Consider the following 18,133-nt stretch of genomic DNA (forward strand, 5'->3'; position numbering starts at 1 on the left):
GAGTTAATGAGTGGCTAAGTGAGTTAATGAGTGGCTAAGTGAGTTAGTGAGTGGCTGAGTCAATTAATGGGTGGCTGAATGATTTAATGAGTGGCTGAGTGAGTTAATGAGTGACTGAGTGAGTTAATGAGTAGCTAAGTGAGTTAATGAGTGGCTAAGTGAGTTAATAAGTGGCTAAGTGAGTTAATAAGTAACTGAATGGGTTAATGAGTGGGTAAGTCAGTTAATCAGTGGCTGTGTGAGTTAATGAGTGACTGAGTGATTTAATGAGTGGCTAAGTGAGTTAATGAGTTCCTGAATTAATGAGCGGCTGAGTGAGTTAATGAGTGACTAAGTGAGTTAATGAGTGACTGAGTGAGTCAATGAGTGACTGAGTGAGTTAATGAGTAGCTAAGTGAGTTAGTGAGTGGCTGAGTCAATTAATGGGTGACTGAATGAGTTAATGAGTGACTAAGTGAGTTAATGAGTGACAGTGAGTTAATGAGTAGCTAAGTGAGTTAATGAGTGGCTAAGTGAGTTAATACGTAACTGAGTGAGTTAATGAGTGGATAAGTGAGTTAATGAGTGGCTGAATCAATTAATGGGTGGCTGAATGAGTTAATGAGTGACTGAATCAATTAATGGGTGGCTGAATGAGTTAATAAGTGGCTAAGTGAGTTAATGAGTGACTGAGTGAGTTAATGAGTAGCTAAGTGAGTTAATGAGTGGCTAAGTGAGTTAATAAGTAACTGAGTGAGTTAATGAGTGGATAAGTGAGTTAATGAGTGGCTAAGTGAGTTAATGAGTGAATTAATGAGTGGCTGAGTGAGGTAATGAGTGACTGGATGAGTTAACGAGTAAGTGAGTTAATGAGTGACTGAGTAGGTAAGTTAATGAGTGACTGAGTGAGTCGGTTAATGAGTGAGTGAGTTGATGACTGAGCGAGTTAATGGGTGAGTGAGTTAATAAATGACGAAGTCAATGAATGAATGAATGTTTTTATTTATTGGTTTATTTTACGACGCTTTATCAACTGCTCTGGTTATGTAGTGTCTGACTGAGATGAAGGTGATAATGCCAGTGATATGAGTCCAGGGTCCAGCGACGAAAGTTACCCAGCATTTGTTCTTGATGGGTTGAGGGAAAACCCAGGAAAAACCTCAATCATGTAACTTGTCGCAACCAGGATTTGAACCCGGACCCACTACCCGCTACTGCAAACTGCCTGTTAGAATATGAAGACGTTGTTGTGCAATTAAGAGCTGTCACATGGCGTTACACCGATGAACAGCGTAATTGTCGTACTGGCCTTCCTTAGCGCAACTAGCTCGGTACACAACCTGCCGGACGTGCTGACGTCTATCGCTTCTTGAGAGCGGCAAATCCGACATGTTCTTGTCACAATAAAGACTCAACACAATGTACTTCGAGTTCGTTATCTTTGTGAGCCTCTAATTTCTTTACTTTCTTGTCTATCTTTTGTTCTTTATTTACTGCTTTGTTTTTTTCTCGCTATATTAAATTTTTATCGCTGCTCTCCCACTTTTCTTTGCTTTTTATTTACTCGTGCTTACCTTCTTTGCCCCAAGCATTCCAAATTTTTTTAGTTGGTTATTTAACGACGCTGTATCAACTACAATTAGTTGAACCTAAACGTTTCACATTTGCTGCTTTACTACACAGTACAAATTATGGTCCACGTCCATATAATTCGATAATAAAATTTCATCGAGAATTGACTACTTTAAGCAATGAAATTTTCAGATCCAGAATTAAATAGTACATTATGCAACGAGCCAATAATGATAGTAATTAAGACGCAAGTATGTTTGTTATTGAAAATTTTCATACGAGCGTCTTAATTACTATTATAGGCAAGTTTCATACGACTTTTTATGCTCGACCATATTTCTAACTTTAAATTATTCAGAAATATTCATTTTATTTGTATCTGACAGAAGATCGGAAGTGACCTTCTTCATAGCTCGAAATTGTGAGATGTGCGCAGACGCGAAAGTATTGATTTTTTTCCGAGGAACAATAATGTCATTGACCTTGATGTAATGCAGAGAATGTATAACCTGGAAATTGATTTAGTATTGAAAAACGAGACGACAAATTGAATTTATTTGAATATTATTTACAATTAACGCTAATTGTTATAGTAACAGAACATAATCTTCTGCGACAGTATTGGATTTCCAGCCTCCGTGACGTTTCCCTCGTCTTTCGATTGCATATCCGAGAATAATCGAAAACCTGAACTTTAATGAATAGGTGTACTTTAATGACATGCATTAAAGGACTGCTACCAGGTGTATAATTACTACATTTCGGCATGGTCGAGCATAAAAATTTTTATGCTCGACCATGCCGAAATGTAGTAATTATACACCTGGTAGCAGACCTTTAATGCATGTCATTAAAGTACACCTACTCATTAAAGGTCAGATCTTTCGCCAATGACGACTCAGGTTACAACTGTTCAGCCAATGACAGGTCAGCTTTCTATCGTTATAAAACCGCAAGTATCGATTATTCTCGGATATGCAATCGAAAGAGAATTAGCGAAAAGTCACGGAGGCTGGAAATCCAATACTGTCGCAGAAGGTTATGTTCTGTTACTATAATAATTAGCGTTAATTGTAAATAATATTCAAATAAATTCAATTTGTCATCTCGTTTTTCAACGTCTAATTATTTAATTTCAATGTTATCTCTGTAGGTTCTTATGGCCTAGCAAGGTCAATGTGAACATCTGTTCCTCGGAAAAAATCAATACTTTCGCGTCTGCGAACATCTCACAACATACGGGACATTGGTCAAGGTCGTTTCATAAATATCCATACTCGCTTCTTAATTACCTTCATTATAGGCTCGTTGCATAATGTACTATTGTGACACACTTCCCTGTATTTGTATAATGTACCATGTATTGTAAAACAAGTTTATTTCTATCCTAAGTATATTTTTCTATCTTATCTCGGTTACTATATCAACATGACCTGTACTAATTATACTACTAATAATATTAATCCACCAATCTCAACATCGTCTCTTTTTTCACTCTGTTATTACTAGTATTATTATTACTTACTTTATTATTATCTTTATGTGAGCTTTTTTCTTAAGTATTTTGTCTACAAAGTATGTATATCTATGTAACGGAACTGTCCCCGAACACGAGCTTTGCTCTTCCGGGGTATTTTAATGTAACGTTTTTATGTATATGTTATTATTAAATAAAATCTAAATCTAATCTAAATTTAGCGTCGAAGGGATTGGTTATAGCGATATGGTATTTGGCGAGATGACGCCGTTAATTCGCCATAGATTACCTCACATTCGCCTTACGGTTAGGAAAATCTCGGAAAAAACCGAACCAGGTAATCAGCCCACGCTGGAATCGAACCTACGCCCTAGCGCAACTCCGGACCGGCAGGCAAGCGCCTCTGCCGACTGAGCTACACCGGTGGCTCTCTACTTCCTATTTAATTAATTTTTTACTATGTTTCTTTCCATCGCTTTCGCTTCTTAATTTTTATTGTTTCATTTACAGCACAATTTTCTGTTTCCCATCTTTTGTTTTTTACCTTTTGCATGTTTCCTTCTTATCTCCGCTTCCCATTTTCTTTACTGCCTTCTTGCGTATTGTAACGCATTTTGCTTCTTTCTTTCTATGCAGATATATTTGATATTAAATTTATTTGTCAGCTAACTTTACAATTCCTAGTTATGGTATACCTTTTCATTTCTGCTTTTCGACCCACCATCCCTTTAATATATACCAACCTTTTTATTTAATATATTCATTTGCCAAGTATTTTCTGATCACTTTTTATTCTTGTGTTTTAACTGAATTACTATCTAACCTCTTCTATTCTCTCTCATACCTAGACTATATCCCTTCCATTTCTCGCTTTCCTATTAATATCTACCTACCTACCTACCTACCTACCTACCTACCTACCTACCTACCTACCTACCTACCTACCTACCTACCTACCTACCTACCTACCTACCTACCTACCTACCTACCTACCTACCTACCTACCTACCTACCTACCTATCTATCTATCTATCTATCTATCTATCTATCTATCTATCTATCTATCTATCTATCTATCTATCTATCTATCTATCTATCTATTTATTTATTTTCTCTTCTCAAATCTACCTATTCTTAATCATTCTTTTCCAGCCATTTTCTCCTAAATTATTAATAAATTGTGTACATTTTCCATTTTGTCTATTTTACAACATTTACATCCTTATTATTTCCCTACTATTCTGTCCACCATTTATCTACGTACTTATATCTTTCTCTTCACTCCACTCCTAAATTTCTCTTTCATTGTTTCTTTCCGTACATTTATATCTATAACGCTATATATCCCTTGCATCTCTCTCTCAAATCTACCCACTCTTACTCATTTTTTCCAGCTATTTTCTCCTGAAATATTTGTCTACATTTCCATTTTCTCAATTTTATAACACATCACTAATTATTTCCCTACTATTCTCTCCTCTATTTATTTACGTACTTATCTCTCTTTTCATTTCACTCCTAAATTTCTCTTTCATTGCCGCTATCCGTATATTTATATCTATAATACTCCTACAGTTATAGTACCCCTGATGCTACTCCCAATCTACAAATTTCAATCACATGAAATATCTAATTCACTTAATTACCCTTCCGATTTTTCTCTCTTCCACTTCTAATTGTTCAGATGTTCTTTCATTTTAATTCTCTTTTAATGTTCAGACATATATAATATATACTTGAGTAGCTTAATATCAAAGACGGACATCTGACCTCAATCGAAATTTAGACAGATGTGGTTTTTTATACAATTTTTCATGCTCTTTCCAGTTATAGTGAAACCATATGCAAACTCTAACACTATATTTATAAAATAAATTGTGTTAAATATTACAAAGGACACTGTGAATTAAAAAATTGCCTCTAGATCAAAACTATGGAAACGACAGATGTCCGTCTTTGATATTAAGCTACTCACTTACTTACTTACAAATGGCTTTTAAGAAACCCGAAGGTTCATTGCCGCCCTCACATAAGCCCGCCATCGGTCCCTATCCTGTGCAAGATTAATCCAGTCTCTATCATCATATCCCACCTCCCTCAAATCCATTTTAATATTATCCTCCCATCTACGTCTCGGCCTCCCTAAAGGTCTTTTTCCCTCCGGTCTCCCAACTAACACTCTATATGCATTTCTGGATTCACCCATACGTGCTACATGCCCTGCCCATCTCAAACGTCTGGATTTTATGTTCCTAATTATGTCAGGTGAAGAGTACAATGCGTGCAGTTCTGCGTTGTGTAACTTTCTCCATTCTCCTGTAACTTCATCCCGCTTAGCCCCAAATATTTTCCTAAGCACCTTATTCTCAAACACCCTTAACCTATGTTCCTCTCTCAGAGTGAGAGTCCAAGTTTCACAACCATACAGGACAACCGGTAATATAACTGTTTTATAAATTCTAACTTTCAGATTTTTTGACAGCAGACTGGATGATAAAAGCTTCTCAGCCGAATAATAACAGGCATTTCCCATATTTATTCTGTGTTTAATTTCCTCCCGAGTGTCATTTATATCTGTTACTGTTGCTCCAAGATATTTGAATTTTTCCACCTCTTCGAAGGATAAATCTCCAATTTTTATATTTCCATTTCGTACAATATTCTGGTCACGAGACATAATCATATATACTTTGTCTTTTCGGGATTTACTTCCAAACCGATCGCTTTACTTGCTTCAAGTAAAATATATAATATATACTCTCCCCCAAAAGTCATGATAAGGTTTCAGGGGATTATATTTTTTCAATGAATAGAGTTAGAAATGTAATATTGATGTCAGATACACAGTGTATAACAGAAACCTATTTTCCCCTTTAATTTCTTTTTCCGTTCAGCACTATCTTTTTTTTTTTTTTTTTTTTTCGTAATACTCTTCGCTCATCTTGTTGCTTAGCAACCCGTAACATAATATCATTAGAGCAAAACAAATGAAGTTTGAGTGTACTGCATTCACGATATTAATAGTGGCTTTAACAGAGAAAGCTGCATTTATTTTCTCGCACTTTTTACGATATTCATTAAAAGTTAAAATTATTTGTTTTTATCATTAAGCGGTGACCTACGTAATGGCAATCATATTCACAGAAGATATACCTCCATGCAATTTTCTTTCTTTTCATATGTTATTTGTTGTCATCGTTACTGAAATACAGATTGTGTTACAAAATCAAATACTGAATCTCTCACTCCATGCCTGTAGATGAACTCAATAACTGTTCCTGACGCCGAATGGACAAGAAGAGAGTGGCGTGACGACCAGCTGGTTTTGTACTCACAAAGCATGAAGAAAGTGGCCGAAAGTCATGCAGTAGGCCACGTGTTCTCGCCGAAATAATTCAAGGTAACAATTTTCTAAATGACTCACATTTCCTTGACGACAGTGTCACATTCCCTTCAACAATGCACAGCCTGTAGGTATCAGTTTGCAATGTCAGTGACATTCCGGACTCCTTAGGCCACTCCTACTGACTATCCACTGATTAACAACCGCAGTCGAGATAAGTAACTATAGTTCCACGTGTTTGTAGAGATATCGTATATAATAGATGCGCTTCAGCTGAAATACAGTATGTGACGTCAGGAAAATTTAGACCACGTGGAGACAAAATCTAATGAAACATTTTTGTCATGAACCGCCACGAGAGTGGTATTAACACAGGACCTCATAGGCTAAACCAGCGTTTCTCAAACTATGGTCCGCGGACCACCTGTGGTCCTCGAGTTCTACCCTTGTGGTCCTTCAAAAAAGACAGAAGAAGAAATAAAATTCAAACGAATTGCGTATCACACTATAGCTGAAAATCTCAGAGTTTGGAAATGACACATGACAATCGCCTTTCACTTTTTCTCCCAGTACTAATATTTTATGAAATTTCTTACCCTACCCGTCTACCCATTTCCCACTCTACTCTCAGCAACAAAAGAGGGATTTAAAGCACTATAAACTATGAATGTGGCGTTTCCCTGCACATCTGGAGCCGAACCTGTAACCCAGCCAGGAACCATTCAAATTCATAACAGAGGACCGAACCTTTTGATGTATTGATGACTTTCTTAATGTACGTCGTACACCAATAATAGAATGTGCCAAATTTCATCTTTACTTATTGAAAATCGGGCATGTTTCTGCAATAATTTTTTTATTTGTTTTTCCAGATGACGATATAAGAAAGTTTAGACAGGTTTACTTTTTTATCACTTGCGTGTTTCGTCTCTAAGTGCCGTTTCAATTTCGCGGGTTTCATACACTCGTTTGAAAGCACTTCGTAACAAACGACGCACCGAGGTTTTGGTTCACTCTCATTGCCACACCAAGTAAATCCAAGTTCCAAATAACTCTTGTCATATTTATGAAAGTATTTTTTCTTTGAATAGCTACCACTAGGACTAGATATTTCTTTAATGGCACTATAATTAATATATTTCTTCACACACAGCTTCTGAACTATTAGCATTGCCTAAATGAAGTGTATCATCATGCTCCTTTCTTTTCAAAGATCCGGATCGAAGCCAGTTTTCCGTTATTTATAATGGGCACTATTTAAGAGAGACATGGACAACTACTAGCGTGTACCACATAAGAAGGATTTCAAACAACTAACTGCTAACAGGCAAGCGATGAATCAACAATGCACAGAATTTGTTATGAGTTACTTGTGATTGGCTACAAAAATATAATTAGAAAAGTATTATAATTAATTAATTATATTTTAAAATATAAGTATACTGGTATTAAAATATGCTACAAAAATGATAAATTTGCTTTCGAAGGGAACAACAGTAAGGTGATCCGCGGAACTGTTCTGACTTAAAAAAGTGGTCCCCACTTCGAAAACGTTTGAGAAACGCTGGACTAAACAATGAATACAGAAAAAGTAGACCATCACGAACAGGAAGTTGGTGATCGGAGCGGCATTAGTGGAAAACGAAATATAAGGCCATATTCTTTCGCACTTCCTCAATGTTTTGCCTATTAGGATGGTACAAAATGATACATTTTTTCAACAGATGTTAAATTATTCATTGAATAAAATGTACAGGGTGTAATTTAAAGGAATGAAGACTTTTATTCGCATGTTCTCAATGAACTAGGTTACAAGAAATATACCGGACAATCATTTCAAAACTTCCCAGTCTAAATAACTATTTATTTAAATCTAATTTAATTTACACAAAAACAGTCAATTAAAATATTGAGGGAGAAGTTTAAAACCAATGTTAATTTCAGTTTATAGAGGAGACGGCCTCCAGATACGGAGGGTAGCTGCGAATATATGATTGATTGATTGATTTATTGATATAGTTCACAAGTACAAAACTTAATAATATAACAAAAGATCTATAAACAAATGTAGTTATACATACTACATATACAATTTCCTAGACTTATTATTTTAACGCAAATCTCAATAATTTATTGGTTCAAACTTGCACTTACGTCTGGTTTTAGTGCATGTTTAAACCAATAATGATAACCATTAAGACATTAAACCTTATTTATCTGCCCTTTTCACAATTTAATTGTAATTATTTAGGTCTTACTTTACATAATAACTTATTATTCCAAAAAAATGTGATCAGATGTCGACATAATGTAAGTCATGAACCTGAATTAGCTGACTCGATACATTCTATATGTAGGTTAATCTTTATTTCTTACAATATTTCCTTGTCAGCAGAAACGTTTGCGTAACTTCAATGAAGACTATCACATACCCGCTTAAACACAAACTTGCCAAGTTGCTTACATAATCAACCTCAATTTAGTTTCATAATTGTGTCTCATGTACTCATTATCAATTCATTACTATTATAATGCCTACTAAATTTATTATAAAAGCTGCGAATATATTGAATAAGCAGTCGTGGACAGCCGATAAGGGGTGGTCCTCCAGCTTGGGGGTTGGGCGAAGGGCTAACAACCCATCACCGTAAAAAACAGCTTGTTACGAAACCTAACAATAATATTAAAATGGATTTGAGGGAGGTGGGATATGATGGTAGAGACTGGATTAATCTTGCTCAGGATAGGGACCAATGGCGGGCTTATGTGAGGGCGGCAATGAACCTCCGGCTTCATTAAGTAAGTAAGTTAATTTCAGTTTAGGTTTCACACTCATTTCCCTCACTTTGAAATTTCAAATGGCATCCCTATACTTTTACATTTAAACGTGAAAGCGTATTCAATTGTTTATACATCTCATTCATTTGTTCTCGCATATTTTGTTTTCTATCGTCGCCTGGCAACCTGCATTGTTGTTGTCAGTTGGTTGTAGAATGAAAATAAAGTTAATTTTGGGTAATTTTCTAAATTTAATTAACTGAATTTACTTAATTAAATGTTCAAAATGTGCTTCATTGTTGGCTAGACAGTAACACAGCCTATTTCGCAACTCCTGTACATAGCATTGTCATACATAAATAACGTAAATCCAAACTTCCGCTTTTATTATCCTCTATGCTGTTTTAAATTTTTAAAGAAAACATTTATAATACACAACTATAATATTCCTTAATATTAGTCTGTGTTAGTACCTAAACAAATATAAATGACACTCAGGAGGAAATTAAACGCAGAATAAATATGTAAAATGCCTGTTATTATTCCGTTCAGAAGCTTTTATCATCCAATCTGCTGTCAAAAAATCTTAAAGTTAGAATAAATTTATAAAACAGTTATATTACCGGTTGTTCTGTATGGTTGTGAAACTTGAACTCTCACTTTGAGAGAGGAACAGAGATTAAGGTTGTTTGAGAATCAGGTTCTTAGGAAAATATTTGGGGCTAAGAGGGATGAAGTTACAGGAGAATGGAGAAAGTTACACAACACAGAACTGCATGAATTGTATTCTTCACCTGACATAATTAGGAACATTAAATCCAGACGTTTGAGATGGGCAGGACATGCAGCACGTACGGGCGAATCCATAAATACATATAATGTGTTAGTTGGGAGACCGGAGGGAAAAATACCTTTGGGGAGGCCGAGACGTAGATGGTAGGATAATATGAAAATGTATTTGAGGAAGGTGGGATATGATGGTAGAGACTGGATTAATCTTGCACAGGATAGGGACTGATGGTGGGCTTATGTGAGGGCGGCGATGAACCTGCGGTTTCCTTAAAAGCCATTTTTAAGTAAGTTACTACCTGAAATAACCTGTAATCAACAATAGTCTTTGTAGTTTTATTATATTCTTCAGCTCTAAACAACAATAATAACAATTCAGGTTGTCAGGCAACGATAGAAAACAAAAGATGTAAAACGAATGGGATGAATAAATAATTCAACACTCTTTCAAATTTAAGTATCAAAATATAGAAGTGTCATTTGAATTTTCAAAGGAGAGTGCGGTGGTGAATCTTAAAATACAATTAACACCGGTTTTAAACTTTCCGCTCAGTATCTAAATTGACGTGTTTTTTGTTTAAAAAATTAAATTGAAATAAATAGTTTTTAAATGAAAGTCCTGTATACCCATAGTATTATCTCTCCACCGTATTTAAACAACTTTTATTTAAAACAATTTTTCATTTTATGTCTAAGGAAACATATATTTGGGCTAGGAAGATAAATGGGACACCCTGTATAAAAAGAAAGGCGAAAACTTCAACACCTTGTTGAATAAATTAGGTGAGTAAAACATTTTGTAATACTGACACATTTAAATGAATTATGCCATTACCAGTACCTTCCTAATGAATAAGATCACAAGAATTATATTGTATTGTATTAATTCTCCATTATATTTAAACAACTTTCGTTTGAAATAATTTTTCATTTCGCGCATAAAAATATTTATTTTTGGCGAGGAAAATAAATGGGACACCCTGTATAAAAAGAAAGGAAAACAATATCAACAGCCACTTGAATAAATTTGGTAGGTAAAACAGTTAGTAACGTTCCGTCGCCGTTAACAGCATTGACGGACGGAAACCTGCAACGGCTGCAATCAATCTGAACAAGCCGCCACTGCACCTTGCTAATATGTACGTACAGTGAAACTCTATTGCTTTCCGATGTTGGAAAAGTTAATTTATTTTCTGCGAAATAGCTAACTATAGCTTTGAATTTAAAATATGGCGATAAGATTTGACTGCAAGCGATAACTTGTTACTGGTGAACCATTATTGAGTCATTAGTAAGCTTGCTGAAGGCTGGTTACAAACAAAGCCTCCCATATCGCACGCCGAGGCGACCTGTCAGCTCTGACGACGGTAGGATGTAGTGACACCTTACAGCTTTATTTAACGCCCCCTTTTAAAACTTCGAAAAGATTCAAATCTCATGTATTGATAAATAGTGCAGTGGAAATGACGGGGAAACGAAAGTACAGGGTGTACCTGAAGTATCTTTACAACTTTTATTATACACAAAACGTAATCTTATACAGGGTGTTAAAAAGCATTCGATATTTTGAGAGGTGGCATTACAGGAGAAATTCAATATTCTGAGAAGTTGTAGAACTCATTAAAGAAGGCAAAAAGGCTAATAAATATGAGACCAAAATTAATATGTTTCAAAATATGAGTACTTGTTCATCAACATCACAGGAGATGCTCAATGTGATTTCCATTTTTGTAACGCATCCTTCTGTCCCACGTCTTAGTCAGTCACATCTTGTTACCCTTTTGTTTACTGCATTTCCGATATGATACTGTATACCAATAAGAAACAAGCAATAAATCTTAGTTTTGCTTTAAAATATTGTGAGAATAAATAAAAGTTCAATAAATCTTAGTTTTCCTTTAAAATATTGTGACAATAAATATAAGTTCAATAAATCTTATTTTTCCTTTAAAATACTGTGAGAATAAATGAAAGTTCAATAAATGTTAGTTTTCCTTTAAAATATTGCGACAATAACTAAAAGTTCAATAAATCTTGGTTTTCCTGTAAAATATTGTGAGAATAAATAATAGTTCAATAAATCTTAGTTTAACTTTAAAATATTGTGAAAATAAATAAAAATTCAATAAACCTTATTTTTCCTTTAAAATACTGCGAGAGTAAAAAAAAATGTCCAATAAATCTTAGTTTTCCTTCAAAATATTGTGAGAATAAAATATAAAAGTTCTATAAATCTAATTTTACTTTAAAATATTGTGAGATTAAATAAAAGTTCAATAAATCTTAGTTTTCCTTCTAAATATTGTGAGAATAAAATATAAAAGTTCAATAAATCTAATTTTCCTTTAAAATATTGTGAAAATAAATAAAAGTTCAATAAATTTACTTTTCCTTTAAAATATTGTGAGAATAAATAAAGGTTCAATAAATCTTAGTTTTCCTTTACAATATTGTGAGAATAAATAAAAGTTCAATAAATTTACTTTTTCTTTAAAATATTGTGAGAATAAATAAAAGTTCAATAAATCTTAGTTTTCCTTTAAAATATTGCGAGAATAAAAGTTCAATAAATTTACTTTTCCTTTAAAATATTGTGAGAATAAATAAAAGTTCAATAAATCTTAGTTTTCCTTTAAAATATTGCGAGAATAAAAGTTCAATAAATTTACTTTTCCTTTAAAATATTGTGAGAATAAATAAAAGTTCAATGAATCTAATTTTCCTTTAAAATATTGTGAGATTAAATAAAAGTTCAATAAATCTAATTTTCCTTTAAAATATTGTGAGATTAAATAAAATTTCAATAAATCTAATTTTCTTTTAAAATATTGTGAGATTAAATAAAAGTTCAATAAACTTAATTTTCCTTTAAAATATTGTGAGAATAAATAAAAGTTCAATAAATCCTATTTTTCTTTTAAAATACCCGTAATCTGGGAATAAATAAAAGTTCAATAAATTCTAGTTTTACTTCAAAACATTATGATAATAAAATATAATACTTCAATAAATCTAATTTTCCTTTAAAATATTGTGAGATTAAATAAAAGTTCAATCAATTTTAGTTCTCCTTCTAAATATTGTGAGAATAAAATTTAAAAACTCAATAAATCTAATTTTCCTTTAAAATATTGTGAGAATAAATAAAAGTTCAATAAATTTACTTTTCCTTTAAAATATTGTGAGAATAAATAAAGGTTCAATAAATCTTAGTTTTCCTTTAAAATATTGTGAGAATAAATAAAAGTTCAATAAATTTACTTTTTCTTTAAAATATTGTGAAAATAAATAAAAGTTCAATAAATCTTAATTTTCCTTTAAAATATTGTGAGAATAAATAAAAGTTCAATAAATCCTATTTTCCTTTAAAATACTCGTAATCGGGGAATAAATAAAAGTTCAATAAATTCTAGTTTTACTTCAAAACATTGTGATAATAAAATATAATACTTCAATAAATCTAATTTTCCTTTAAAATATTGTGAGATTAAATAAAAGTTCAATAAATCTTAGTTTTCCTTCTAAATATTGCGAGAATAAAATTTAAAAGTTCAATAAATCTAATTTTCCTTTAAAATATTGTGCGAATAAATAAAAGTTCAATAAATTTACTTTTCCTTTAAAATATTGTGAGACTAAATAAAGGTTCAATAAATCTTTGTTTTCCTTTAAAATATTGCGAGAATAAATAAAAGTTCAATAAATTTACTTTTCCTTTAAAATATTGCGAGAATAAATAAAAGTTCAATGAATCTAATTTTCCTTTAAAATATTGTGAGATTAAATAAAATTCAATAAACCTAATTTTCCTTTAAAATATTGTGAGAATAAATAAAAGTTCAATAAATCCTATTTTCCTTTAAAATACTCGTAATCGGGGAATAAATAAAAGTTCAATAAATTCTAGTTTTACTTCAAAACATTGTGATAATAAAATATAATACTTCAATAAATCTAATTTTCCTTTAAAATATTGCGAGAATAAATAAAAGTTCAACAAATATTAGTTTTCCTTTAAAATATTGTGAGAATAAATACAAATTCAATAAATCAGAGTTTTTCTTCAAAATAGTGTGAGAATAAAAAAAAAGTGAAATAAATCGTACTTTTCATTTAACATATAATTATTATATACACATATTCACAGAGATAATACAATTCTGTAGACTTCTGTCACATATGACGGGGTAACATGAGCACCTAACAAGCATACCAAACGTTTTATGCCTAAAACAGTTAAGTGTCCAAGTAACCCCAAAACTGGGGCTATTTGGATAACTAATAATATTTTTTGTTTAAGTTTGTAAAAGATATTTTCCAATTGTTATACCAACTATGTAATCCTGTAGGCCAAGTAGGTGCAGTGTATATTTTTTAACCGTTCTAATATAGAAGTGTCATATTTTACACTAAAAGTGTGTTAAAAAGATGTCAAAGTAGCCCCACTTTACGGTACTCTTTTTCCGTGTCTAATATAGTATAGCCCACAATTCTTCATAAAAATGTCAGCAATAGTGCAAACACACCTTATCAAATCCTTTGATAGAAAGTGGAGTGGGACGGACCGCACAGAAAACTACGAGGAATATTATACACACAATGGAATGAGACGGACCGCGACGAAAACTAAACGAACTTGAAATGTTACAGATAAAAGTGACTGAGCAGCTGACAACTGAAGCCGGCGCAGCGCTCTATCTTACACATTTTTTGCGTCTTAAACTTTTTGTCGAACGACCCTTGAACAAAGACGTATTACGTAAAAAAAAGAACAATATTGTTGTATAGGCCCATTTATAGTCTTAACTAAGTCCGACATTCACAAGTTGTGGAATATCCAGGGTATATGATTAGCACGGCGCTTTTTTACTTGATTATTTAAGGATGCTGTATCAACTACTGGGTTATTTAGCGTCGATGGGATTGCTGATAGCGAGATGGTATTTAACGAGATGAGGACGCCATAGATTACCTGATATTCCCCTTACAGTTGGGGAAAATATCAGAAAAACTCAACCAGGTAATAAGCCCAATCGTCCACGCCTGTGGAGTAACGGTTAGCACGTCTAGCCGCGAAACCAGGTGGCCCGGGTTCGATTCCCGGTCGGGGCAAGTTACCTGGTTGAGGCTTTTTCCGGGGTTTTCCCTCAACCCAATATGAGCAAATGCTGGGTAACTTTCGGTGTTGGACCCCGGACTCATTTCACCGGCATTATCACCTTCATCTCATTCAGACGCTAAATAACCTAGATGTTGATAAAGCGTCGTAAAATAACCTACTAAAAAAATAATAAGACCAATCGGGAATCGAACCCACGCCCGAGTGCAACTCCGGATTAGCAGGCAAACACGCTACCTCATGAGCTAAGCCGGTGGATCCACTTCGCTTGAGACAACATGGGATACATGGGGGTATATCAAATTCTTACGGAAAGAAGGCAAATGTCAAATTTCTACAGGATCGCTACTATGTACAACAACAAAGCAGAGGTTGTTGGTGCGTCCTCCGTGAACTTTTCCCGCAAGCTGCATCAGTTTTCTCTTGCCAAACAATTCAATGCTGCAGTTACCATGTTTAACGGTTATTTGTACAGGGACATCATTTTATTTTTACTTCAATTTTTATTGTACCTGAGTTTTGGAATGTACTTCACTCCCACCCCTTCTACTAGTAAACTTCCAACCGTTCACGACACAGAGCCGAGGGCGCGTAAGCAGTACTGAGTTAGTGAGTATAGTACATTTCAGAAATATGTTCGCGTTTTCCAGTGACGAAAGAGCTTTCAATATTGAATCATATTTTCGTACGGGTACCTGCTTCTGTTCGCCCCTTTGTAAAGTCTAGTAGCTGGGCTATCTTAGCTCTTTTCTGAAAACATTAATTTCTGTTAGGAATTGGACGTCTACGTAATATTATTCAAGTGTTTAAAATAACTTAAATAAAAGGGCCTCCTTAAGTAATTAACTGTCACGTGATTTCCCCCCCCTTTCTACAACCCTGCGACAAAACCACTTGAACGGACAGTAGGTAGCATTTCTGAGTGATTTTATCTTTTCGGATCGGGCAGAAGTGAAGATTGAATTTACAGTACGTAAGGTACTTTGGAAAACACACGTAGGAAAACTAGAATAACATCATTGTATAGAGCACATCTAGGTCAGGAAGCATGGGTAGACATAACGGCTCGGTTAGAAAAGCCAACGTACTATGGTAGGAACGATCATGATTTTAAAATCAAATGTAGGAAACAGAAAACGGATGTAGGTAAATTCTCATTTTTAAATAGAACTATAAATGATTGGAATGACCTACCTCCAGCGGTCTTTGAGGGCTGTCCTTCCTTAAGGAGATTCAAGAATAATTTAAAGAGTTGTGTATAAAGTGAAAATTAAAATTAAGGTGACATTCAACATTTAATTTTTTAAGGTGACATGTATTTATCTAGGCTGACGAGTTTACTTCCTTGGTTTGAATTGTAAATTATTTAAAATAGCGTGTAAGAGGGCCTTAGACTAGAAATGTTTAGTTTAAATGTAGTTCTGTTTATAAGTATGCATAAGGATGTAATTATTTGACTTATTTGAACTGTTGTATCAGTGAAGCGAGGTGAGTCAGTGAAGTTATGGTTTTACAGTGCAGTGAACAGTTCCGATCAGTGATAATTTATAGCGTCAATGAAATGTGTTCTATAGTGTCAGTGAAATGTGTTACAGAGTGTCAGTGAAATGTGTGCTAAAGTGTCAGTGAAATGCGTCATAGTGCCACTACAGGGAATGAGATGAGAATAAGTGAAAGACTATTGAAACTTATGTAGGACCTATACATAATTATGTAGGTTGTGTTGTAAAATTAGGTATTTTATTTATGTTTTATTATTATTGTGTTAAATTGTATTGTGTATTCTTATTGTATTGTGTATAAAATTGTATATGTGTTGTAAATTGTATTGTGTATTGTAGATTTTATTGTGTATTGTTAATATTGTATATACCACTGCCACCGGGTGCTTGCCCACTTGCAGTGTAAATAAATACATACATACATACATACATAGAGTAGGTACAGAATTATTTCAACATGAGTTACTAGTACGAAGGACGAAACTGGTAATTGGGATTAGGTACAATAGTCTATAGTGCGATAATATGGACAAAAGAACTAAAGCCTGTACTGAAATGAACGGCCACCATTTTCTAAAATGTGTTTAAATATCCATATTATAATTATTTTTCAATTTAACTTCATTCTCTATATTGTACGCTAATGTGCTGTAACAGTACAATATACACTGCATAATTAATACTTCCGAATGGATAGCTCAATTTGTGTGTAAAACACTAAGTGTTAATACAGTACTGTATTTTGATTAAACAAAAACCTAATGAAAATTATCAAACTCAAAATTGCGATATTTCCTAGTTTACATAAATGGATGAACTACTTTTCTTCCCTCCTATACCTAGTAAAGTGATTTGTATTTTACGCCAGTATCATCGAACTCCGTCGTGGAAAGGGTAGCAAACGGTGTTTCCTGTTTCAAACGTTAATAGAAAGGTATAGCCAGGTTAATATTAAAAATGTTAGTAAAAATAAAATCATGTCCCTGTATATAGATATATTTGTGTTGGACTTAATTCGATTCCAAAGGAGACAAAATGAAGTGAAACTACATTCTAGTATGAAGCTCAATACGTAGGGAATATTTATTTATTTATTTATTTATTTATTTATTTATTTAATAATAACATATACATCAAAACGTTACATTAAAATACCCCGAAAGAGCAAAGCTCGTGTTCGGGGACAGTTCCGTTACATAGATACACATACTTTGTAGACAAAATACTTAAGAAAAAAGCTCCTATAAAGATTGTAATAAAATTAGTAAATAATAATACTAATAATAACTGAGTGAAAAAAGAGACGATGTTTAGATTGATGGATTAATATTAAATTATTATCAGTAGTATAATTAGTGCAGCTTATGTTGATATAGCAACCAAGATAAAATAGAAAAATACACTTAGGATAGAAATAAACTTGTTTTACAATACATGGTACATAATATATATACAGGGAAGTCTCTCATATAAATTTTTTAATTCTGGATCTGAAAATTTCATTGCTTAAAGTAGTCAATTCTGGATGAAATTTTATTATCGAATTATATAGCCGTGGACCATAATTTGTACTG

General features: G+C 33.3%; 1 long non-coding RNA gene across 1 annotated transcript in view; it reads right to left on the reverse strand.

The window, feature by feature from the left end:
* Positions 1–18,133, reverse strand: part of LOC138712680 (uncharacterized) — a 253,862-nt gene that overhangs the window by 174,161 nt on the left and 61,568 nt on the right. The gene's annotated exons all lie outside the window — the stretch shown is intronic.

This window comes from Periplaneta americana, chromosome 2 (assembly GCF_040183065.1).
Source record: "Periplaneta americana isolate PAMFEO1 chromosome 2, P.americana_PAMFEO1_priV1, whole genome shotgun sequence".
Lineage (NCBI taxonomy): Eukaryota > Metazoa > Arthropoda > Insecta > Blattodea > Blattidae > Periplaneta > Periplaneta americana.